The sequence below is a fragment of the Hyperoodon ampullatus genome (assembly GCF_949752795.1).
Source record: "Hyperoodon ampullatus genome assembly, chromosome: 1".
Taxonomy (NCBI): domain Eukaryota; kingdom Metazoa; phylum Chordata; class Mammalia; order Artiodactyla; family Ziphiidae; genus Hyperoodon; species Hyperoodon ampullatus.
In genome coordinates, this window is record NC_136914.1 from 116862332 (window position 1) to 116889919 (window position 27588).

Below are 27588 nucleotides of genomic sequence, written 5' to 3' on the forward strand. Positions count from 1 at the left end.
AGAAATGCAAATCAGAAGTACAATGAGGTATCACCTCACACCTGTCAGAATGGTGATCATCAAAAAATCTACAAACAATAAATGCTGGAGAGGGTGTGGAAAAAAGGGAACCCTCCTGCACTATTGGTGGGAATGTAAATTGATACAGCCACTATGGAGAACAGTATGGAGGTTCTTTAAAAAACTAAAAATAGAATTATCATACGACCCAGCAATCCCACTACTGGGCATATATCCTGAGAAAACGATAATTCAAAAAGAGTCATGCACCAAAATGTTCACTGCAGCTCTATTTACAATAGGACATGGAAGCAACCTAAGTGTCCATCAACAGATGAATGGATAGAGAAGATGTGGCACATATATACAATGGAATATTACTCAGCCATAAAAATGAACAAAACTGAGTTATTTGTAGTGAGGTGGATGGACCTAGAGTCTGTCATACAGAGTAAAGTAAGTGAGAAAGACAAATACCGTATGCTAACACATATATAGGAATCTAAAAAGAAAAAAAAGCAAAGAAAAAAAAATGGTCAGAAGAACCTAGGGGCAAGACGGGAATAAAGATGCAGACCTACTAGAGAATGGACTTGAGGATACAGGGATGGGGAAGGGTACGCTGGGGCAAAGTGAGAAAGTGGCATGGACATATATACACTACCAAATGTAAAATAGGTAGCTAGTGGGAAGCAGCCACATAGCACAGGGAGATCAGCTTGGTGCTTTGTGACCACCTAGAGGGGTGGGATAGGGAGGGTGGGAGGGAGGGAGATGCAAGAGGGAAGAGATATGGGGACATATGTTTATGTATAACTGATTCACTTTGTTATAAAGCAGAAACTGACACACCATTGTAAAGCAATTATACTCCAATAAAGATGTTAAAAAAAAAAGAAAAAAAGACTGTATTATGCGCAAAAACTAGATTTCTTATGAATAAAGAAAGAAGGAATTTCCTGCCTGGGATTCTCTGGGTGATTACTGATGAGGGGAAGTAAAAACCAAGGAAATATCACCCCAGTTCATATTGAAGATATCTTGGCAAAAGATGATTTAGTGAAATACTGACTGAAACACAACCCCAAACAGTTATTTCTCTTTCAAAATAAATGGACTTTCCCAAATTATGTATCACCTTTATGTGATTCTAATCAGATTCTGCAAAGACCCATAAGCATCATGGATTATAGTCAAGATTTGGGGAGCATTATGTAAACCTCCAAATTCTTTGCTCAGCCTTTCCATAGGTCAATTTACAGTGTAACTTTTCAACTTTAAAACTCAGCTAAGATACCCTGGATGCTTTCTATAGTCTATGCTTTTAGCATAACCAGCAGTAGGTTCCCCTTTCAAAACAATCATTCCCCCACCCCACAACTGCCATAGGTTCCACCCACCTTTGTCCAGTTATAGCAATACCCTGTGGAGGGGTCATTGTTCTGTAGATTGTCTCTCTTTTGTGTGTTCCCTCCAGGGTGCAGGGCACTTCAGACTCATCTACAGTGGCCAGCAAGAGCCAGCTTATTAAACTGTGATCGGAGCTCCTTTTCGAATCAACCCCAGAAAGAGAAAGTCTCTTGTGCCGCTGAACATAAAGAAACTTCCAAGCTACCAGAAGCACCTCCAAGGTTCCATGGCATCTGAGTGGGCTCCTTTCCTAACGTTTCCTTCACCCTGTAGTTACCATAAGTATGTCTTTTATTAAAAATTACTCCTTGGGGCTTCCCTGGTGGTGCAGTGGTTGAGAATCTGCCTGCTAATGCAGGGGACACGGGTTCAAGCCCTGGTCTGGGAGGATCCCACATGCCGCGGAGCTACTAGGCCCGTGAGCCATGACTACTGAGCCTGCGCGTCTGGAGCCTGTGCTCCGCAACGAGAGAGGCCGCGATAGTGAGAGGCCCGCGCACCGTGATGAAGAGTGGCCCCCGCTTGCCACAACTAGAGAAAGCCCTCGCACAGAAACGAAGACCCAACACAGCAAAAATAAATTAATTAATTAATAAAAACTCCTACCCCCAACATCTAAAAAAAAAAAAAAAATTACTCCTGACAGGAGCCCTTCCGCAATGAATGGGCCAGAGAGGGAGGGTGGCGCTCTAAACATGAAAGTTTGTGTAATTTCAAACTCCACAGCCAAAGGAAATGACAAGAAAAGTGGAGCTGTAGCTCAAAAGCTGATTTTACAGAAACAATTATTTTTTTTTCAGGAGCTCAAATACTTACTCTTCCTGGGCTATTTAATCATTTTGAGGGCTTTCTCTCCTCCCTTCTTCTGAAACAATCTCAGAAAAAATCAGGAAAGACAATGGTTGTAGAACTGTTTATAATAAATTATGAATCATTGAAAGATCTTTTCTTCCAAATTGAAATAAAAAAGAGATAAGAGCAACAATTAAACGAGTGCCAGTACTAGACAAAATTTGAAAAGATATCTTTCAATTAGTACTAATAATCACTTGCACAATAATATATAGGCCTGCAAGAAATAGGGTAATAACAAGGACAAAAATTTTTATTCACCTCCCATTAAAATTGACAACCAAATGTTTTAAATTACCCATTGCTTGGCTGAATTTATAAGTTAAGCTAATGGTCACTGAATCACCATCAAACTGTTAAAAACAAACAGTATTTAAAAAGTAAAAAATCACCATGTGTACTCCTATTTCTGAGCAAAAACCAAATCAAACAGAGTACGAAGACAAAGGCTGCAAACCACCAAGTCAAAAAAATATGAAAGTAATTGAAGTTTCAGTTACCTTTAAAATGAGTAAGAAGTTATCAAGGTTACCTGAGGATTCAAATATTTCAGAAACAATGCTGTTGTCCAAAAAGCAAATATGCCTGCCTAAAAATGAATAGGACTGGCAATTCTATAATGCTGCTGGCATAGAGGGGGTCAACTGGAGTGACAAAGCAGTACGACAAAGAAAGAAAACAGATTAAAGCACTCATGGCACAGGGTGACTTCAGATTAAAGCCACTTCTGCAGTCAAAGGAAACGTTCAACAACTGTGGATCGGTAAACCTGTTTAGAGTCTATGAAGAGACAGAGATTTCCCAAATTAAAATTCATCTACAGATTTTCTCTCATCACCGCTGCCCTTTCACAACATTATCTCTGTTGAGTTTCTCTTCCCACTTTGATACATTATTTAAAACTCCTCAACTGACATCAAACTTGAGTCTAAATTTGTAGAAGCCTTGTTTTTGACAGCTTTGTGATCTCCATCTATTTTTATGTTTGAACGGAAATGAACTTTTCCGTACACGTGCTAACCCTACATCCTTACTGTTCCAGGACCCTGACAAATAGGGAAACAGAGCTGAATTTTATTTCCACATTAATAGGTACATGCTTGCCTGTAGAAGCTTATGTAGAAATTGTCTCGTGCAGCTGCTCAGTGTGTGGTGAGCTCTGCACTGACAAATCTCCAAAGTCCAAAGAGAGGCATTCCAACAGAACCAAAGGGGCATCTAAAGAGGCCAATTATAATACAAACAAGTTACCTTTCACAAGAACTGATAAAACATGAAACAATGAATGATTATATGATCCAGCAATCCCACTCCTGGGCATATACCCAGACAAAACTATAATTCGCACCCCAATACATATACTCCAAAGATACATGCACCCCAATGTTCACAGAAGCACTATTTACAATAGCCAAGAGATGGAAACAATCTAAATGACCATCAACAGATAAATGGATAAAGTAGATGTGGTACACATATACAATGGAATATTACTCAGCCATTGAAAAGAATGAAATAATGCCATTTGCAGCAACATGGAAGGACCTAGAGATTATCATACTAAGCGAAGTCAGAAAGAGAAAGACAAACACCATACAACATCACTTACCTGTGGAATCTAAAATACGACAAAAATGAATATATCTACACAACAGAAACAGATCCACAGATACAGAGAACAGACTTATGGTTGGGAGGAGGGGCCTGGGGAAGGGAAGGATTGGGAGTTTGGGATTAGCAGACACAAACTACTATATATGGAATGGATAAACAACAAGGTCCTACTGTACAGCACAGGGAACTATATTCAATATCCTGTGATAAACCATAATAGGAAAAGAATATACATATGTATAACTGAATCACTGAGCTGTACAACAGAAATCGGCACACTATAAATCAACCATACTTCAATACATTTTTTTAAAATAAATGATTAAAAATCACTTATTTTAAAATAATAAAAATGATTAAAAATCATTTATTTTTAAATAAAATAATAAAAATAATAAATAAAATTTTAAAACTTTTAAATAAAACCATGAATCCATTGGTTTTTATGAGAGAAACATACTTTAAAGCCTTTGCTATAAATGTCTTTGAAAAAGGGAGTCTCCATTGGAACTCGTGGGATCAGACTGGAAGCACTAAATGTGGAAGGACGATTTTTTCTAAATTTCTAAATACCACCTTGTGCATGAATGTAAATGGATAGTAACATTTAAGCTGAAGGGAGTGGCAATCTGTTGTTTGGACAGCCCAGTCATCACTGCCCCTTCTGGTGAGACATCTTGATATTCCTCTTTGGAGGGACTTTCTCCTCCCAGACTCTCAGTCCAGGTGATTTGGGTAGAGGTGATTCCACCCTTCCTCCCCTCTCAGGGGCAGGGGTCACACATATGACCAGGACCTTCCATGTTCCTAGCGACATGACCCCCGTTGGTGCAATGAGACTCAATCCCAGCAGTGGAACTCTCAGGAAGGAGAAATCTCTTTCTGCCAGTCTCAAAGCTAGTAGAATGTGGGCCTGGAGCTGCTGGTGACCATCTTGTCAACTCACGGAAAAAAACCGATCCCTCCTTTATTTTGGCTTGAACCAGTTGGAGTTGGATTTCTGCACATACATCCAAAAGATTTCTACTGGTACCCTAAGTAAATCAACAGAGCATTGGCAACATTAGAACTTGAAATTCACAGAACCTCTAACCTAATGCCTTTTCAATGAAAGGAAGTCATTTTCTGTAGGAAATTGCCATGGGGACCTTGTGCTGAAGTGATTTCCATGAGGTTACTGCTCATCTGCAAGAATTCATGGTATTTATCGTCTCAATCCCTTACTTCATAGTAACAGGACAAATGGTGACCTCACACTAGCAGGAGAACTCCTACTAAACTTCTGAAAAAATCTAGGATTCAAATTCATTTTATGATACCAGGAAATTAAATATCAGGTGAAAACAACAGACTCTATGAGACAAAAAACTTGCGACCTTCTGTGCTTAAGCACTAACGGCAGCTTTAATGAGCAAGCCAAATGATCTTCTCTAATGATCAAATCTGAGAGAAAGAGAAAGATATTCTTTTATCCAAACTCCCTCCTTCCCTGCTGGGAATATTTATATCAACTATTCCTCAGAGTCCTTGCACTCATGCAGAGTATTCTGCTGATGAAAAAGTGAGACGTTCTCTTGGTATATATACTACATCGTGGAGTAACGGCTCAGAAAGAAAAATTAAGAGCCTTGTTCAAGTGCACTGCTGCATGATCACTGAAGGCTGGGCACCCCCAACTGGGTATGTTCAGAAACATTTTTCAAAGGAATAACAATAACAAACATATACATATTTCCATATATGGGCAACAGTTCCCCCATCTTTTGCATCATAATTTTTGGAATTAATATATGTCTACTTGAAAGAGGAGGCAAGAAGTCTGACTGGGAAAAGTGTATTAGGCTGATGTTGACCCACGTAGAATGATCATTCTCCTGGATCCCCCTCTTCCTGATTGGTTTAGATCCCTTCATTGTTGTTTTTCCCAATCGACTTACAGATGCTAGTAAATATGCTAGAGAATATATCTCATTATCCAATTCAGAACAAAGTCGAACATTAACTACAAAGGTCAACTGCAAATCTATTACAGATCCTATAATATTTCTATATTTCTATATTAGAAGTTTTCATCAATAAATAAAAAACACAAAACTGCTGACTTTATTAAGTCTTTAACAATTATAGTAATACGTGAATCGCAGGTCTGTTATCAACCTGCACATCCTGGGCACGTACAGATCAAAAGAACACAATTCCAGTACAGCCCATCTGGCTGGTGGTTCCACAGTCCTCATCGTGGCTCCTCATACTGGAGAAGGCCAAGACCAGGGGGTCAAGAGAGAGATTAAAATCATCAATATTTGATTACCAATATTACCCTTCTCTGAACTACGGGACCATCACAGAACACCATAGTAAATAAAGGATACTCACAGGGCCTCCAACCATTCCCCTCCCACTTTTCAGGAAAGGACCAAACCAAAAACATCTTAGATTGCAGATTGCCTCAAAATAATATCTCAAAGCACCCCATTCCATTATTAAGAGTTTCTACCACCAAAACTATCTTAAATTACTTAAACTCAAGCTAAGTTCTTTCTCTCTTGTTGACTGCTCAAAGGATAAAGAATCTGCTGCCTGCCATCTTCATTACTTTTTGTTACTTTTATACTGAAAAGAACCTCAGACTTCCTTTCTCTACCAATAACTCCGCATGCAACCTTGGATGAATCACTGAATTTTCCTACATCTAAATTTCCTCCTCTACAAAATAAAATATAAGGACAAATTTGTGGATTCCTAAGGCTTTTCCTAAGTTAAAGTTCATTTTGTAACTCTAGATTGGTTATTGTTCCTTAGACTCTGTTCTAACTCTTAAATACATGCCCCATCTGCATTTTTCTTAAACTCCTAGCCCTTTCTTGCCACGTCCCAAGAAAAAAACAATAATAAAACAAAAAGAGACCAAAACAAGGAAACCTCAGTGCTATTCACTGATCCACTCTGTCACAGTAACCACCATTGACAAACGTGAGGTGAGCTAATACAGCAACTAGCAAGTGTCTGAAACACAGCAGGTATATCCTTTCTTTTCCTGCTTGTATCAGGGGTAATAATAGTCATCCCTTTGTCTTTAGAAATAAAATCTCTCCATTTCATAAATGAAGTTTTAGGTGTTTTATTGTTGTTGTTTTTGAAAATGGTTGTAGGATAGGATGCTGTGGAGAAGAAGGAAGAACTTTTTGCATATGGACTCATCATAGTCCCTCAGAAGATGCTGGAATGAATGGAGGGTTGAGAAAATTCCTAGCCATAGAATACAAAAGAACACTGGGGTAAAGGTAAGTATGTGTTGAACATCAAGGCTTATTTCACATTCCCACCTCAAATACACATACACATGACACACTAAAAGTTAGCATCTGCCTGTTTAAATGATGGCACATCTATACCTTACCTTTTGCCCTAAAAACTATTTTAACGAACCTGGTGCTCAGCCTTAAAGGATGATGGGGAAGTAGCTCAATGCTCTATCATTCTCTTGGACCCCTTGTTACTTCGATGATATCAATAATCATAACTTTGTTATCTTCACATCTGCTTAGAGAGCATCAATGTTCCAACTGCAGTAGCCAAACCCAAACTTTTCCAACTGTTTGAAAAACCAGACAATAACTAGTTCACTCCACAATCTCTACTTGGAAGGAACTGTGCCCCAATTCAGATTATTCAGGGTTAATATCCAGGAACCACTTTGAGAAGCAACCCTACAGTGGATAGAAACCATAAAACCAAGCAAGACAAAGAATCTGACTGCTAACGCCAAGATCAGAAATTGCATGGACCCCCCCCCACCATATGATCTTATCAGACTACCCCGCAATTTCTCTTTGGGGGCTGCTCTCAGGAGGTTGGATGTCAGATCAAAAACAACTGTGCATCAATGACCAGGAGAAGGTGAATCAGGAAGGCCTAGACAGTGACCCCCCTACACTGGGCAGGGCCTTTGGCTAAAAGTAGGAAAGCTCCTCTTTATTTAAATGACAACTCTCTAGAATTGTTTATTCTGCTTTTTTGCAAACACTATACAAAGAGGAAAAGTCAATGCATATGGACTGGGGTGGAGAGAAAGAGATCTAACAGTAAAACCTAATCTTTTACCAACCAGTCAGAATTGTGGAGAGGATGCATGGGCTTCTGAATCAAGACCCCTCAAAGAAGATACCAAATGGACCCCAAATCTCAAGGAGGGGTAAGTTAGAGCTTTCAACCACCTGTATCATTTAGAGTAGAGAGGATACATTTTCACAGCATCCATAAGCTACTTTAAAAATTAACTAGACTCTTGGGCATTAAAAAACACAAGGGAATTTCCTGTGGTCCAGTGGTTATGACTCCGTGCCTTCACTGCCAAGAACATGTGTTCGATCCCTGGTTGGGGAACTAAGATCCCACAAGCCACATGGCACATCAAAAAAAAAAAAAAATCATAAAACTGTAAGCTTCCTCATGACAGTGGCCACAAACGCCAACTTTGATTCCCCTATATTCACTGCAATGTCTAGAGATGAGAAGCCATCACTAAATGTTACTGAATGAAAAAGCAACTGAATAAAAAGTGTTCTTAATTTCTGCGTTTACAGACTACCTGGAAATGTTTTCCAGTCTCTAGAATATTACCCTTGAATCCACCACCTGTTTAATATTCACAGCAAAAAGAAAAGTAATTTACAATAATGAGTATGTTTACATTAACATTTCAATTTACATATTTCAATTCATTTTCTCAGTTAAGAACTTTGAGAGCATGCCAATAGAGAGTACATAAATTATTTTGACACCTGAGATTCAATGACAAGCCAATTCCCACTGAACAGAAATTTCAGATATAAATGTTGGAGTATTTCATAGGCTCTGCATGGAAAGGAATTCATGAAAGAATTAAATACCATAACTTACTAATAGCCAAGGCCATTTTCTGGCAAGTATTGTGGATTCTGTCTAGAGTCAAAGGGTTGATGAAGAAGGTGTGGTGAGTGACAGAAGAAAATTCAAAGATCCATTTTGAATGGAAAGTTCCATCTGGCACTTATGATTCCATGACTTTACTATCTAAGAATTTGTGTCTGTCAGGAAAGTCACAGATGCAGAAAGGAGACTTGCTTTTGCTGAAAAATAAAGGTTTTTCTCTAAGGATAAGGTTACTTCAGAATATTCTAAAAACTAAATGTTGGCAGCTCTAATAATCAAGGAAAATGCATACTCAGTGCATTCCCCATGAGTCCCTGAAGGTCAGCTACTTAGGACTTCATGTACCTATGCCCAGCACTGACCAGTAGGCCCATCTTTTGTGTGTCCTCAATAAATGTTTACTGACTAAATTCAAGACACTGTCATTCTCAGCAAACGAAATGATTTATAAAATAATTTAAATGCAGAATTCACACCAAATCTTTTGCATACAAAAAAAAAAACCCAACAAAAACAAAATGAGGCAAAGACACAGACTTGAAGTGGAATGCATCACAATCAATCAAAAAAAACTGGGTACCATTTTTTCTTCCATTTAAATTATGTGTTTTCTTTTCTCTAGCTGGTAGGGCTTGGGTTATTTACTGTCTTGAAGAAAGCAAAGATGTAGGAGATTATAAAATCAGCTTTTATCAATGGTGGGAGGTAGATTTTCTTGTTAAAAGAAGGAACTGCAAAATTCAGTGGGCTCAATATGAGAGCACCTTTCTCCTAGAAGCTGGAAGGCTCTGGGGATCTTGAGGGTAGGAGCAGAAAGCTATTATTCCTGCAAATTTCAGACAGCTTACCTAGAACTTCAAAATGTTTCTCATTTTTTGGTACTTTGCTGATAATTATCTAAGTGGCAAAACACCACACAGAACTGTCAAGTAGGATGTACGATCCAGGTTTCCAGGTAGGGGATTAAAGCAAAGGACTACTGAACCTTTAGGGTAATACTGTTACCTCTGACAGAGCTGAAAATCCAACTTTGTTTGATTGGCAGTTCATGTGCTAATCGACCTACTTACCTACAGCTGTAATGTTAATGGTTGAGAGAGTTACATTTAAATTAAAGTTTGGATTTGCAGAATTTCTAAACAAGTTATATCTAAAAGGGCATATCATTCCAAGGGACACTCCAAAAAAATATATAAATAAGAAGATGTGGTATATATAGAGAGAGAATGGAATACTACTCTGCCACAAAAAAGAATGAAGTAATGCCATTTGCAGCAACATGGAGAGACCTAGAGATTATCATACTAAGTGAAGTCAGACAAAAAAGACAAATATCGTATAATATCAGTTATTTGTGGAATCTTTAAAATGATACAAATGAACTTATTTACAAAACAGAAATAGATTCACAGACACAGAAAACAAACTTATGGTTACTAAAGCGGATGGGGTGGGGTGGGGGATAAATTAGGAGTTTGGGATTAACAGGTACACACTATTGTATGTAAAACAGGCAAACAACAAGGACGTACTGTATAGCACAGAGAACTATACTCAGTATCTTGTAATAACTTATAATGGAAAAGAATCTGAAAAAGAATATATATATAACTGAATCACTTTGCTGTGCACTTGAAACTAACACAGTGTAAATTAACTATACCTCAATAAAAATATATACATATATCTTTACTACAGCAATTTTTTAAAAAAGAAGTATAAGACTACCAAGCTAAGAATGGCGAGACTAAAAGCCATCACACTTGACTCATGCACAACACACATGCTAAGTTCTAGCCATGTAATATGAATAAAAATCCAGTAAACATTCATCAGAAATTCACCCAATGGAAGGAGGGTATAGAAAGTCACCTAATAAGAACCCATCAATAACTAATACAAAATTACTGAATAAGATCACGAGAAAAAGTAAAAGCTACTTACATACCTAAAATGATCATTTATGTCATAAACTTCTCTCCCCAAACCATCCATGTCCCTTTCCAGCAGTGATGACCTCCCCAGGAGAACATGCCTCTCGCAAAGGGTCTCCTTCATCCCTCTCCAGAAGAGAAGAAACACAAGAAGTGCCTGGTGCAGAGTCCCAATTCCTATCGCATGGATGTGAAATGCCCAGGATGCTCTAAGATCACCACCGTCTTTAGCCATGCACAAACAGTTGGGTGTTGGTTGCTCTACTGTCCTCTGCCAGCCTACAGGAGGAAAAGCAAGGCTTACAGAGGATGCTCCTTCAGATGGAAGCAGCACTAAAAGCAGCCTGAATCAAGATGAATGGGAAACCATCCCAATAAACACACTTCGGGTTAAAAAAAAAAAAACCATCCACCTCCAACATGCATAAAAGTCCATAAAGTACTACATTTCTAGTATTATTTTTCAATTAACATACAGATATTTAAGGATTTGCCAGCTTTCTTTTCTCAACCAAATTAAAATCAGGTAGATAAAGCACCACCCATCACCTCTCCCTTTCAGGGACACATAACACGTCAGCGGAGCTGGGTTTACAGCTTTTTATCACCGATGAGCTGCGTGACCCTGGGGAAGTAACTTCACCCCTGAAAGCCTGTGATTCCGTACCTGCAGAATACTTCACAGAACTGAAAGAAGAATTAGAGTGGTTGGCACAGTTCTGGGCACACTGTTGAGTGCAAATAGACGTCAGCTATCACTATTTTTCTTCTGTTGCCTTCTTGTCACCAAAGGCTTCTCATTCAAGCTATACACCAAATAGCATTCCAAAACCATGAAAAACGAAGAGAATTTGGCAACATGTTTTAGATAACATTTTACGGAAGCTTTGGAAAGTACAAGTCCCTACCGTTTGCACGTAATTGTTATTAAACCACTATGCGACACAAATGCCCTCCCCACTCTATTCTAGATGACACCTCTAGAAATTAAAACCTGGCCTCCTACACTGTCTTGTCACTTTTAAGTACAATGCATTTCACCAATAATCACTTCTTGTCTATCCCCCAAAAGTAGCAACCCTGTTTCAAACACTCTTAAATGGTGATTACAATAGGGAACAAGTTGGGAGTCTAAGTCTACTAAGTTCTCTCTCAAAAACGCCTATACAGAGGCTGTTTTCTGAGGTCTCTAAATTGCTTTAAGATCTGAGGTGTTTTTCTAAATAAACAGAATAACTACTCGTATCATATAACATTCCCTAAGACAACAATGCCTTCTAAAGCACAATAATAGGTCACACTGTCAGTAATAAACAAAACACGTAAGCAACACCATTGAAAACATAAGGGAAAAGACAAAACACTTCAAACACACAGAAAGGAAACAACCGGACCTAGGTCCAGAGGGATACGCTTTTAAATCCTGGAAATCGGTGAGAGGTGAGACATGCAGCAATTTAATACAAACTCAGGATTCCAACTATATTTATACCAACACGTAATTTTCCCACCAAACCACAAAACTATTCCCGAACATCATAGCCACCTGTCCCATTTCCTAATTCTAACAGTAATGTTAACTTTTCGCTAGATTCCAGACTTGATCAACTCACATCTCTTAACGTTAAAGAACAGCACTTTCTCACCATTCCTGGCTTCTGTCGGGAAGGATTCTCCCTGACCACCCACTCCAGGCCTCCCTATGCCCCATCACTCTCGCCATCCCCAGGAGCCAACCTGAACCAGCTGACTGGGAAACTTGGGGAAAGGTAGGCACGCCTGGCTCAGCTCTGCCCTTTCTTCCTCTTGGGAACAGGCTGCACACAAGGATAGGTCTCCTATCAGTAATAAACGTGATGTTCTAATCTTTCATCTGCTTTCCTCTTGTATTGATATTTCCCACATTCTTCAGAACCTAGGCAAGAAACTAGATGCTGTTGACTGGGTCTACTCAAAGACCAAAACACCAAGACCACCTGAGAAGATGCAAACAAAACAAAAGCTCTCACTGATGATGCAACACAGAACAAACGAATGTTCTGAAATAACTAGGACCTCTGGAAACACAGCATAGTGGTTAATGGCGAAATATCTACAGCTGGAATGCAATATTTGAACCCCTCTCTGCCAACTATAAAACTGGTGGCAAATTTCTTAATTTCTCTGGGCCTCTGTTTCCTCACCTGTCAAATGGGGATAATAATAGTAACTTACGATTACTAATATATGTAAACATATAGAACAATGCCTAGACATAATAAGCTAAGTAAATGTTAGCTATTACTAATATTACCATTTTTCTTATTTCTTTTTCTTACCGTTATTACTATTACTATTTTGCATCACAAGATAAGACTTGAAAAGAAATACTCGTCCATGATAGGTTAGATTACATTTTATAAGTTCATGTCTATAGTAGGACTCCAAGAAAAATGAACTATAGGAAAAGTTGTAGGAAAATGAATCAAATTGGTCCACTATGGGTGATGTCACCTGAAAAGACAGTTTTGCCTTACAACAGAAGAGGAAATATAAGGGTACACCATTTGGCACACACACAAAAATTCTTTATGTTTCTGTTTTTGTTTTCTTTTGTTTCGGCTCTTGTTTTTCATGTCAATAATTGCTCTTCAGCTGCTTCCCAAATATGTGATGTGCGTGAATCTGCCTGATGATAGACTGATCTGGGCAAACCTGTGGTGTGGACAAATATTTTTCTGGATGACAGAAGAAAAGTCATGCGTCCTTTGCTCAGGGTTTCTGTGACCCAGGACGAGTTACTTCTCTCCCTGCATTACATACCTTAAAAAAATAGGAGGAGAAAAGAAAGTTCTGTTATTTGACTCACCAGAGTACATATTAACTGACCAAATATGCCTACAGGTAAAATACCAACTCTGGGCATAAAGTTAGGTTATCAGAGACCTTTCCTCTTATTAAAGGAACCAAAATCGACTTTATGCCTTAACTTAGCATTGTTCAGGAACAAACATGCCTCTTTGCCTATCACAGAGACATACAGAGTCCTGTTAACAGGCTCAGATGAATCACCAGCACTACTCTTTAGGACACGTCTTTTCTTAAGGGGGTCAACTTGCTCTGACAGCAAGCATGCAGGACCACAGGTCAGATGGAAGCTTGCAGACAGGCAGAAGAACAGAGATGCCTCGTTTTTAGAAAAGCACAGGGTACCTTAAGTTACTGTTGGAAAAGTAAGTCCACTCTGTCTTGGTGGGACAAGGCAGGTGCCACAGGTTCTAGAATTCTCATCTTCTAACCTAGAGAAATAGGTGCTATAAACAGGGAATTAAGCAAAACGCTGGATGCTTTAGATCTTTTCATTGTCTTAACTTTTTTTCTATTATTCAACTACAGGCTATAGATTTCTTAGTTCTCACCAAACCTGCATCATTTTAAACCGACTTGTATATGTTAAAAAGGAAGATCTTAAGTAAAATGCTGACCCCAAGTAACGCAGGACAAGCCTGCCTCATATTTATCCTGAAAACAATAATTTGAGGAAGAAACATAAGTTTGAGGTTGGAAAATGCTATTACTACTGGACTATTAGGAAAAATCTCCCCAAGGCTAAAAGCAGAGTGCATCTCTATCTACCTCACAGGTATCATCAAGACCTTAAATGTAGACTGAAAACCTCAAGGAAGAAGAAAGACATTTCTTTCCAGAGTACTACCAAAAATGTGAGGAAAAAGACGACAGACGCAGCAAAAGACAGGACTCCAGGTGAACAAAAATAAGAGGTTTGAGTATCTTTGAAGAGCTGTAACATTCAGAGATTCTCTCTGGCTTATTTTTGAATCAACATATCCACTGGCCCTAAACTTCCATTTTGATACATTCTGAAAGATGATACAAAATGTTACACTAATGCAACAGTCCCAGGATAAAACAGGCACACGGGTCCTCCTGTAGCCACTAACCTCTGCTTTCCATAGTCCCTGCCAACGGTCACTCCCAAACCTCTCAGACTGTCTGCCCTGGAACAAGCTGTTGCTTACATTTCAAATATTTGTCTTAACAAAAAACAAAACATAATAAGACAGAACATGAGCAGGGTGACTAATTGTTTAGTTGAAAGACTGCGATGTCATTTACAAAATGGAACACATCATTCCCCCGGGGTCCAGGCTGAAAGGGCTGGCACTGACCTGCTGACATGGAAAAGATTACCCATGTCTGTGCTGACTCTGACCACCACCCGGAAAAGGTCACTTCAATGAGCCACTTAAAAAAGACATAAAAACATCTCCTTCCTTGTTAAATCACACAGTTGCTCTATATGCGTTTAAATCAAGAAATAGGTAAGAAACCAGCTACTAATTCTACTTGAGAATATGTAAGTACTAAAACACTAAAAGATTTTTCTTTTAAAACAATTGATAGTATACGTGCCTAAGTCACTATAGGTGTTATCAGAAAAATGTCTGAGATGGCCTGAAATTTCCCAGGATTTCCATGCCCTTCTCTTTTTGAATTACATCTTTCCAGTACAGAAGAGCTCTATTATTTCTTAACATTACATATGAATCTACAATTACCTCAAAAATAAAAATTAAATTACAAATTAAAAAAATAATAATAAATCACATCTTTCCCTATTTTTGTAAGACCTATAAAGTATTGACAGTACACACTCCTATATTTAAAATAAAATGCCTTAAAAAATATCAATCATATGAAATCATTAAGGAAAATTTAAAATACAAGACTATATGCTAAAAATTATAATAATGAGAGAAATAAGTTCTAAATAAAAACAGCTATATACCAAAAAAAAAAAAAAAACCACAAAAAGGTCATGGTTGTGACCAAAACAAAGTTAATCAAATTATTTCTACTACTGACTGTTTTACTCAGAAAAATCACACTTCCTCTTGCACATTTCATCAACTAAATTTAATGTCCTAAATAAGCAGAAGTGAGCTCCTGTTTTGGTGTTTCATCAAATCAATACTTTCATTCAAGTCTTTTACTCATCAAAATAATAATAAATGAACATTTTTCCAGAAAAGTAATGGATTTAAAGAATATAAATGTGTAAGGTACTTTAGCTAGCAACTTCCAAAGCCAGGAGGCATATCTCCAATGTTAATGAATGAAAGAGACAAGCAGACTTTGCCTTGCTGGACTCCTTCCAAAGGCTGAGGATAGTTTTGTTCTCTGAGGTGGTTTCCCCGACCACTACTTCTTGATAATATTCACCTGACATTCCTATATGTATTTCCTCAACTACATAATACCTGCTCAAAGAAGCTATTGTGAGCATCCAAGATAATGCATAGAGTGAGCACTACAGTGTGGGACACAATAGGTGTTCAATAGTGAGTACCTAATCAATCGAACATGCTATGCAACATTATAATCATAGTTATGAGCACAGACATACATATGGGGCCAGTATGTCCTGCATCTGCTGCTCAGCACAACGCCTGCCACATGGCAGGTCTCAAAAGATATCCATTGAGTAAGTGGAAAAAGGAGATTCCGAGATTGTTTAAAATTGCACAGCTTTCAGTAACTAAGCATGAGTAGAAGCTGTAAATTGTGGCCCTGGTCTCATGCTCCTTCAAATTCATGGTGAGCCCTTGTTCTGATGCTGGCCTTTGGTGCCTGTCTCATTTGACAGTCATGTGAGGTAAGTGTTGTGCTACCCCGTTTATACATGAGGAAATAAAGGCTGAGAGAGAAGAGTTAACATCCCTTCCCTCCTTCTGACTCTCTACAGGATCTCAGTTTTGTGCTGGTAATCATGTGCCTCAAGGGGCCACCCCACTCTGAGCTGCAGAGGTTATTCTCACTTTCTTAGTAATTATTTCAGGAATGGGCATTTGACCATTCTCTGGTTAATGAGACCTGAGAGAAGTCTGTTGGGGACAAGGATTCTGGGAAAATGTTCCTCTCTAGTAGGCAAGGACCATAATAAGAAAGGGTCTTTTTCCTTCCTCTAGTCATTGTCACGTCCAGATGTGATGCCCGGTAGTCCCGTAGCCAACTTGCTGTGAGTTAACAGACAAACATCAAGTGTAACAGAGAAGAGAGGTAGATCACCTGCATCAGCCAACTCTCAATGGGCTCGACCTCTAGACTTCACTGAGCAATTCCCTTTAGAATAAGGCATTTGAAAATAAGAGTCTCTTATTTGCAGCCAAAAGCACCCCAAGTGGTCTCCTGCCCAAAGTGAGAGAGTGCCCTATTCAGACTCAGATGTATCTGATGCCCTGGCTTGTTTTTTTGTTTGTTTTTTTTTTTTTGGCCACACCCCATGGCACACGTGACCCTAGTTCCCCAACCAGGGATCGAACCCATGCCCCCTGCACTGGAAGGCAAAACCTTAACCACTGGACTGCCGGGGAAGTCCCCTGGCTTGTTCTCTTGATTGTTGCATTTCACTGGACGGTGGGCACCCCACCCAAAGCCAGAGGCCATGTGAAGAGAAAGCACGACTGTGTGACAGGTCCCTTCTAGATACTTCATATACATTATGTAATTTCTTCCCCATAACCCAGCCTTTGACCCTAGGACTCAAATGCCAAATTCACCATAGTGAACTGCCTCCTGAAGAAGGCTGGATTTTTACTAAAGCTGAAAAACAATTTTTTCTTAAGAAGCTATCAGTTGTATCAAAAGCCTTGATTTGCAAAGTACGGCAGAAAGACAATGTGTTTAGGAGGTGAAACCTGTAACATCTTGGGTAGTTGTTCAACCTCCCCTAGCCTGTATTTCCTCAATTACAAAACACCTACTCGGATAAGCTCCTGTGAGACAGCAGGTATTCAATACTTAATAAATCTCATAGCTAATAGGCCTTCTGAATCACATCTACAGTAGCACTGGAAAAGAATCTATGAGCAGAGAAACATTTGAGTGGTTTCATATTAATCCTGTAATCATAATCAATAAATCACAGTTTTCATTCAGCAAGGATTCCTCTTAATGTTTATCCACCATCAAAATGAAAAATAACCCTTAATAATCTATTATCTTACTTATCTTTCCAGAGATGACAGGCAATTATTAAATCCTACTGATGTTTCCTCAATGGAAGAGCAAAATGAAAAATGAATGTGTAACAAAAAGCATCCAACCAGCTTCTAAATAGCTCAGAAATGTTAATAGCACAGCCACCCTGCATATCAAGATACAGATTTCATAGACCACTAAGTTATTAGTCACTAAGTGATTTTAAATTTTGCCATAAATTCCCTTGTCCCCATTAACTATTATTTCACATTCTGAATGCCACAGTAACAAGCTCTCTGAGCCAAAGCAACAGAGCAAAGCCTCTGTATGCAGACCACGATCTTGAGGTACAAATCCCTGCTCGCTCTCAGTGGGTACTCAAGGTGCCTCGGAGAAAACAGAGGTCCCCTCTGGTGGGCACAGGGGAACAGGAGTCAGCAGTCACTGTTCCCATATAATCACAGTTCCCAATTCCATCCTCCCGTGCCTGTACCTTGGAATTTGCACTTTTTCTCCTCACCACAACTAACATTTCCTGAGCTAGTTTTTACTATGCACTAGACATTGCTTAAGTACTTTGCAATCCTGTCAACTAGGTGCTATTATTATCCCCATTTGACAGGAGAAGACAGAGGCACAGAGAAGTTAACAAGCCCAGGGTTGTGTGGTTAGTAAGTAGTGTGCAGCCAGGATTCAAAGCCAGGCCAACTGTCACCAAAGCCTCTTCTTTTTTTTTTTTTAATTGGAGTATAATTGCTTTACAATGGTGTGTTAGTTTCTGCTGTATAACAAAGTGAATCAACTATACATATACATATATCCCCATATCTCTTCCCTCTTGCGTCTCCCTCCCACCCTTCCTATCCCACCCCTCTAGGTGGTCACAAAGCACCAAGCTGATCTCCCATGCTATGCAGCTGCTTCCCACTAGCTATCTACCTTACGTTTGGTAGTGTATATATGTCCATGCCTCTCTCTTGCTTTGTCACAGCTTACCCTTCCCCCTCCCCATATCCTCAAGTCCATTCTCAAGTAGGTCTGTGTCTTTATTCCCGTCTTACCCCTGGGTACTTCATGACATTTTTTTTCTTAAATTCCATATATATGTGTTAGCATAGGGTATTTGTCTTTCTCTTTCTGACTTACTTCACTCTGTATGACAGACTCTAGGTCTATCCACCTCATTACAAATAACTCAATTTAGTTTCTTTTTATGGCAAAGCCTCTTCTTTTAACCAGTGTCTAAAGCCCTTGGTAACAACTAGTTGGTATCCCAAACTAAACCTTCCCAAATATTCCCATGGTCACTTTAGGTACATCTCATTTTCCATCCACTGTCTTAAAAAATATATCTTTTAGACTCTAACATCAAGAAGACAAGTAGCTCAACGAGTCACCTGAAGCCTGAGTCACCAAGAAGGAAAAGGTCTTTTTTGGGTTTTTGTTTTTACTGAAGTATAGGTGATTTACAATGTTATGTTAATTTCTGCTTCAGAGCAAAGTGATTCAGTTATACATACATATACATTCTTTTTTATATTCTTTCCCATTATAGTTTGTCACAGGATATTGAATATAGTTTCCTGTGCTATACAGTAGGACCTTGTTGTTTATCCATCCTGTATATTATAGTTTGCATCAAAAAGGTTTTATTATCAATATTATGTCACCAGGAACTAACTGACACACAGAGCAGAGAATGAGAGCAAAAGATCACAAAAGAGTTCTTTGAAAGGAAAACCAAGGAAAATCAAGTAAATAAGACATGTCAGAGCTGTGACTGAAGATGAGGCAACATCACTTCCCTTTTGAAGGTCACTTCTCCACCCAGGATGCTCAGTGACCTGCCAGTCAAGGTGCCCATTGGGGAAGCCTCCCCCAGAGTGGGCAGCCTCCTTGGGCAGAGGTCCAAAAGGCTTTATCCCACCAGCCCTGCACCCATTGTATAAGAACCCTACTTCCTATTAGAGACTAAATACTACACTGTTTAGTAGTTAGAATTTCAGGTACCCTGGAGGGGCAGGAGAGGTGTGGGGCGCAGTCTTCCACTTTGACAAACATTAATTAAATACCCACTGTGCACAAGGCATTGTGCTACCATTCAATGAGCATGGGCTACACCAGGCCGTATAGTAAATGCGTCAAATTGCAATATTTAAATAATGTATTGAATATATTACAGCTTTTAAAACATACAATCAATTTAACCCCAACATAAGGCTTAGAATCATCATTTTTCTAGGTTTTATCGTAGGTTCCCAACATATTTTATCATTTTACTGAGTTTTTGAAAAAAGCAAAGAAATTTTTGCTTTAAAGCCCAATATTCAAGGCTAAGTGTTGCATTATTATGTATCAATACCTATTGAAACAGGTATATAGGTGGAAAAGACTAAATTCATAGTGATTCAGATGTTATATGGAAACTAAATTTCATCTATGAACCAGAAAAGTCTTCAAAAATCACAAGTGAATTTAAGTTGAAAGCAAGAGGTCCTCATATATACATGATCTTACTGGACTGATATTTTTCATCCCATATGTTGTTACAGGACTTACACTGAGAATGATATAACATGTTCTTTCCTTAAATATTTTTAATTTATACTTTCTAAACTTGGAATATTGGCTTATTATGGCATGAGATGACATTTTGACAGTTCCATATTTTTAATTCCTTAAATTTTATGACCCAACACAATCTTAATAATATAATTACTAGAATATAATGGAACATATTTGGAGATTCCTAAAAAAACTAAAAATAGAATTCCCATATGATCCTGCAATCCAACTCCTGGGCATATATCCAGACAAAACTTTAACTCAAAAAGATACATGCACCCCAATATTCATAGCAGCACTATTTACAATAGCCAAGACATGGAAGTAACCTAAATGTCCACTGACAGATGAATGGATAAAGGAGATGTGGTATATATATACAATGGAATATTACTCAGCCATAAAAAAAGAATGAAGTAATGCCATTTGCAGCAACATGGAAAACAGACTAGGTTTTGAAGACCAGCAGATACGGGTTTTCTAGTTTTGTAACCCTGGGAAATTGCTATATCCACATCTTTAAAATGGGGCTTATACAGGATGTATATGTAAGCTATTTAGCTCAGTTAGAGATTATCATACTAAGTGAAGTAAGTCAAAGACAAATATCATACGATATCACTTATATGTGGAATATTAAAAAATGATACAAATGAACTTATATACAAAACAGAAATAGACCCACAGACATAGAAAACAAACTTGTGGTTACCAAAGGAGATAGTGGGGGGGGGCACAGGGGGGAGGGAATAAATTAGGAGGTTGGGATTAACATATACACGCTACTGTATATAAAATCGGTAAACAACAAGGACCTACTGCATAGCACAGGGAACTATACTCAATATCTTATAATAACCTATAATGGAAAAGAATGTGAAAAAGAATATATATGTGTAACTGAATGTGTACTTTGCTGTACACTTGAAACTAACATGACATTGCAAATTAACTATACCTCAATTTTAAAAAATAAAATAAAATGTTACTCCATTAAAATATGAAGCTTTGGCAACATGAGACTGCAAGTAAACAGTATTAACCCCTCAAACTATTTGTTGTTATGAATTAAGAGAAGCTCCTTAATTATCATGGAATGCACCTGCAGTATCCGAAGAACTGAGCTAAATAGTTTTCATATATATCCTGTATAACCCCCATTTTAAAGATGAGGATACAGTAATTTCCCAGGGTTCCAAAACTAGGAAACCCGTATCTTCTGGTCTTCAAAACCTAGAGGGAAAACACCCTCTTCATTTGTGTATGAACATAATAAAAAGTATTTTAGTATGTTTACAGTGATTACTATAGATCAAAAACGCCCACTTAGGAGGCAAATACAGTCGGCCCTTGGTATCACAGAGGTACCCTCCCAGGTACCAAAATCTGCAGATGCTCAAGTCCCTTACAGCCCACACTCCGTATCCGCAGGTTCTGCATCCGCAGGTTCTGCATCCGCAGATCCAAACAACCACGGATCCACCGAGTTGGTTGAATCTGCAGATGCAGAACCCGCCAATACAGAAGGGAAACATGGCAACATAAATACATAAAAACTACTCCATATGATTTCAGGAGTACCAGTGAACAGGAATCTTCATTTACAGCATCTTAATTTGTTTTAGAAAAGAAGACTGATAAATAATAAATATATGCCCCTGAAAACCAGAGACAACTATCTAGAAAGCCATACCAGTGCTAATCAATATTTAAGGGGCTTAGAACTCACAAATACAGCCTTCTGCAATATTCTAAAACATATACTGGTTTTCCATACAAAATATGTTTCTGACTTGTAGGCTTATGAATTATCAAAAATAATTGTGGGTTTGGAGGTGAGATGAGCCCTGGTTATTTCATTTTCTGAATTTAAAATCTAGTTCTCTATCAGCCTTTGATTTTCACATGAAAAGGATTTAAAAAGGCAACAATATGGAAATCCTAAAGGAAAAAGAATGTCAGTGGGAAACGCTATCTATTCATCTAATCTTGACTTCCCGCTAAATTTTTACAAAATAAATGAAAAAAAACCTGGAGGATATTTTAAAACTGAAAATGTTAAATACGCTCAGAGAGGGCAACTGAAAAATAGTAAAGTGTTTATAAGTATAGTATTAAATAATGACTTACAAACTAGGACCTAAAATGAGGTGAAAGAAAGTGCCGGTGGGAAGAGCTGGCAAGATGGTAACATAGTAGAGACGTTAGTTTAGTTTCAGTTAGTTAGTATGTCATACTTTAAGAGTGATGTTCTTTTTTAAGCACTGAGTTATAGGTGCCTAGGAAACCAATCAGATCTCAGACACTGAAGGTTGATGAACCAGAGGCACTGTGCTTTACAAGGAGAAAGCAGTATTTCACTCAAATCTTGCCAGTGCTACAGATTTTCCTCCTGGAAAGTTTTTCAAATGATTCTGGGAAGAAAAAAAAAAATTCTTTTCAAGGTTGCTTTATCCTGGGATTGCTGGCTCAGTTCCCAGGCCCAGCGAAAGTACAACGAGTGCCAGAACTAAGATGCCAGTCTTGTTTATAGAACAGAATGAACTTAAACCATATATACCCTCACCTTCTCTGAGCTGACTGCATCTGATGTGTGGAGCATGCTTCTTGGACCATTTTCTTTCTCCTGCTCAAGAACTGCAAATCCTTGTAAAATTTCTAATGTCAAACTCTTTGGTACATATATTTCAAAAGACTTTAAAAGATGCATGTCTTTGATCCAGCGATGCTGTTTCTAGGGATGTTTCTTAAGAAAAGAATTTATTATGTTCACAAAGGTGCATGTAAAAGGATTTTCCCTGTAGTATTATTCATTATGTTGAAAAATCGGGACCTCTTAGATGTTCATTAATAATTTTTTAAGTTCATTGACAGATCATATTTATCAGCAGAATGGAACTTAAGGGGACATTAAAAACACCAAAGGCAGCTGTTTGGCCCAGAGCAAAAGTACTAAAAGATTTTAGAACTCACTTTTCGTTTCCTCTTTCCAGCCCCAAGTCTTGGTAGCCTGGCCATCTCCCAATACCTCCCACCCGCTCCCCTTAGGAAGGTGAGGAACCTGTTACATCCAGGTTGAAAGCTTGCTTTTTTATAAATCTATAGTATTAAAAAAGCATTTTATAAATCTATAGTATAAGAAAAGAAGTATGGGGGTACTCATCTCCAGAGTATAGGATTAAGAGTGAACTTAATTTTTTTCTGCATTGTGTTTAGTATTTCCTGAACTTTTCCCCAAAGAACATCCTTTGTAAACAACCAAACAAAAAACACTGCAAGAAACAGTCAAAAACAGGACAGATGTCTGCAATTTTTAATGCTTAGTCATCTGCCAAACAGATTTAAGATGGCACTGTCATAAAACGGCCAAGTATCTTTGTTGCTCTGTGCAAATCTGACTTCAAATATCTTATTTATCTATTTAATTTCCCTCAACTAATTAACTTCATTTGTTTCCATCATCAATTTTCTCTTAAGTATGTCCCACATAAAAGGTGACACTTTCCTCAGGTGGATACCCTACTTATCAACCATCCTCAGGAGTAATAAATCATGCTAGTTGGAGTGAAATTAAGTGGGGTGAATCACTAAGAATAATCCTTAAACACACACCGCAATTATTCAGTACACACGGAAAGCACTTTGGCATTCAGGTAAATCAAGCATGGCATTGTTGATATTTCTTAAAAGTGGGGAAATCATGGTTCAGAGACCTGTCAAATGGATAAATAAACCAAAAAATAAATCCACTGCAATAAAATTGCCTCCTGGAAAATAAATGATTTGTTAGTTTGGCTTAAGAACTCATACAATGGTAGAAAAAGTCCTAGACTTGGTATAGGGAAAACCAGATTTTCATCCCAGCTGTACCACTTACTAGCTATGAAAACTCTAGCAAGTCTAAGCTAAAGGTTTCCTCATCTGAAAATTATCTCTGAAAAAATGTCAGAGGGTTATTCACGGTACAAATGCAAAATTATCAGGCTAAACAGGTTGACTCAAAGAGCATAACCAATTCCTAGCCTCTCTAGCATCACTGAAGAGTAAACTAATTAGCTGTACACATATAGTCAAATATGAGGGCCAGCATGGCCCCAGCTCCTTGAGTCCGTGCCATGGGATCGCACTGCATTTGAAATGGGCCATGGTGAGCCTAGAACTTAGTGATCTCTGGACCAGATAAAGTTTCAAGTTTCTATGCCCTATTTCCACGGGGAATAACCGCACAAATGCATCCAGGAATGCCATTCGATAACCTCAGCAGTATCCAAGGCCAAGGCTGAACTCGAACATGGCACTGCATGAGACCCACTCCCTCAGTAGCGTGTAGATTTCTCTGTGTGATGAAAACCAACTCAATCAACTCCATTTGCTCTCCCACCATTTTCCAACAGAAATATCCATGACAACACACGAAGGCTGCAACAATAACAGCACCAGAAATTAAGAAAATTAATTACGTAGTTTTCAGTCTCTGAGGAATTATCCCGAACTTTGGCCCAGGTGGTCCTAGTCCTGCCTCACTCAGGCTGGACTGCTGACCCCAGAGCCTGTTTTTGGAGATGGTGGGAGAAGCTTCCTCCATCCGACAGCCCCAGGCAGGCATCAGAATCTCTCCGCACAGACTCTCACAAGACATCGCACCCAGGAATGCCAACTGTCAGGGGGAACTGAGACTGAGGGAGTCGATGTGCCTTAGGACACAGTATGGTGGAGACAGGAAAAAAAACCAGGGAGAAGACCTTCACCAGAGGAGCAGGGGAAAATGCTGACCCACCCAAGGTCAACACCCACCAACTCCCACACCCTCCGCTACAGCCACTCATGCTGGACATCAGAAACCAGCCAGGCCTACACATGTCAATTTGACCTTCAGATCTGAGGGGCGGTTTTAGGAGCACTTAAGAACAAAGAGAATATGGGTAAAAGATGAGCTCTTTTAATTCAAGGATGGGCACACAGGGAAAAATGGTACCTAAGACTCTGTGACATGCAATAGAGAATCCCCAACATTTCAGAAGGAAAACATACTATAGCTGGAATATGGGGCAGTCATGGTATTATAAAATCATTTTTACAAAGAGTTTATTGGCACAGAAATGCTAATGATATAAAAAGCAAAGAAAAACAGGACATGCATGATATGAATGATTCCAAACTTGTTTTTAAACATGAAAGGAAAGAAGAATATACACATAAATATATAGAAAATATAAAATATATTAAATATTAACAGCAGCTTAGCTCTGGGTAGCAGGATTACAAGTAATTTTTATTTTCTTATATTTCTTTATTTCTTTATATTTTCCTACAAGTTTTCTATATAGTACATTTCTAATAAAAAATATTATAAATTAAGAAAAAGAGAAGTACAATCATTCTAAAATCCAAGGACATTTCAGGTGTATCACACTCCCCCCTCTGGCATTTTTAATTCACTTGGACTCATATTTCCCAAAGGAAAAAATATATTAGTAGCAAAATTAGAGCATTAGAACAAAGCTTTAATATATGTAAACATATATACATATAGTATATGTAGTTGTAAAGACTTGATCATTGGTCATATAAAAATCTAACATGATGGCATTTCCAAAATCATGTCCAACAAAATGGTGTGTGTGTGTGTGTCTGTGTGTGTGTGTAGCATCTCAAAAAGCAAGTACTACTCAGCACTTCTAGTCCAACCACTGTATTATTCAAACATTTTTCAAAAGAAATCACATTACGTATGCATCTCAACACATCTTATTTTAAGTAACAGAATATAGAGTGTGCTTCAATTGAACAAAACACACAAACACCCATACAGAAGGAAATCACACAACTCCTCATGTTACCATAGTCTTGGACATTCAAAACCGTCACTATTGTAAGCAAACAGTGGAGTCAGCAAACTCCATAACGATGGCACCTGTTTTTGTCACTGGCTCAATGGTTACCAGCGAAAACTTTGAAACCATTAGCTACTTCACACATACTGCAATACAGCAAGACAAAAATCATTGCAAAGACGCAATGATTTTTGTGCACTAGTGCTGCATGCACTAGTGCATATGTGCCCTAATGTGTGAGCTTCTGCCCATGACATTCACTGGTCAACCTAACATCAGTTCATCCTGGGCGGTACAGTTGGCGAAGGCCACATGGGTCTCACTTAGAGCAAATCTGAATCCTTGTATCTTTCTAAAACCTACTACTCTTCAACTATTTTCAAGGATCCTAAGGTGAAAAATAAGAAAAAAATTAATATGCTCCAATAGATTTGTAATTATGTACAAAGCCGAAAAGGATGGGAACCTTTTAGAGTGCTGGGATCCTACCAGTGGATAAATGGATTTTTTTTTTTTCTATAGCTCATCCTTGAAAAAATTTGAAAAGACAGTCATGCAGTTGGGTAAAACAACGTAAAAGACTTTATAAAAACTACTTTCCCCATAAAAGCTATTCCCACAGAATTTGTCACCACTGGCCTTTCAAATGTTTGACTTCATCCATGAAAATACAATATCCAGGAAAGCATCCAACGGTGGTTTGATGGGTGCTCAAAGGTCTTCTAAATAAACTAATGTGCCTTATTTGTAACAGAAAAAGAATGGACACCACCTAAATAACTCACAACAGGGGCATAATTTCATAAAATAAGGTACCTTACTTGACACAGTGTTATTTAGGATTTAAATTATGGGACAAATGTAACATGACACAATGTTAACTGTAAAGTCAACATATGCAAGTGTCTGTATTATTATTATATCTACATGGGCTATAATTAAACACACATGCAAAATGTAGTTGATCTATTAGGCTGAAAGGATTGTGAAAAACTTTATCTTTTAAAAAAATATTCATTATGTTGTTTTATAAAGTTGTTCCCATAGTAACTATTTCCTTCAGAAGAGTTTCGCACTCACAATATTGCCCTCCTCGCCTACCTGCCATCCTACCTGCCTGCTCCCTTCTCTACATTTCCCCATCACAGGAGCTAAGAGATCAGAGCAGAGAGAAAACCTTTGAGTAGGAATGACATTCAAAAGACGCAGAAAGCCATCCTCAATATTTCTGAATGAGTACTGTTCAGAACAAGTTTTCAGTTAACAAGTTATTTTTTAAAGAACACAGATTTTTGAAGGAAACTCTGTGTATATTTTGTAAAGGAAATGGACTAGAGGAAAATTTAGATTATACAAAGAGATCCTCAAATCTGTTCCCAATATTGAAGTCTTCATAAGCAAAACCAGGTGGCAGAAAGTTTTTCAAATAGAAATGAGTGACAAAGATACGAGAGCACACTATCATCAGACACAAAAAACAGATC

The 27588-nt window shown here is 38.3% G+C and overlaps 1 protein-coding gene and 1 pseudogene across 3 annotated transcripts in view; one reads left to right on the plus strand and one right to left on the minus strand.

Annotated features, from left to right (window-relative positions):
- RYR2 (ryanodine receptor 2) overlaps window positions 1-27588 on the minus strand; it is a gene marked incomplete at both ends in the record, with an annotated part of 724637 nt that overhangs the window by 541680 nt on the left and 155369 nt on the right. The window lies entirely within an intron of this gene.
- LOC307052606 (small ribosomal subunit protein eS27-like) lies at window positions 10822-11061 on the plus strand (annotated as a pseudogene). The gene has a single exon. The product of its transcript is annotated as a small ribosomal subunit protein eS27-like (transcript).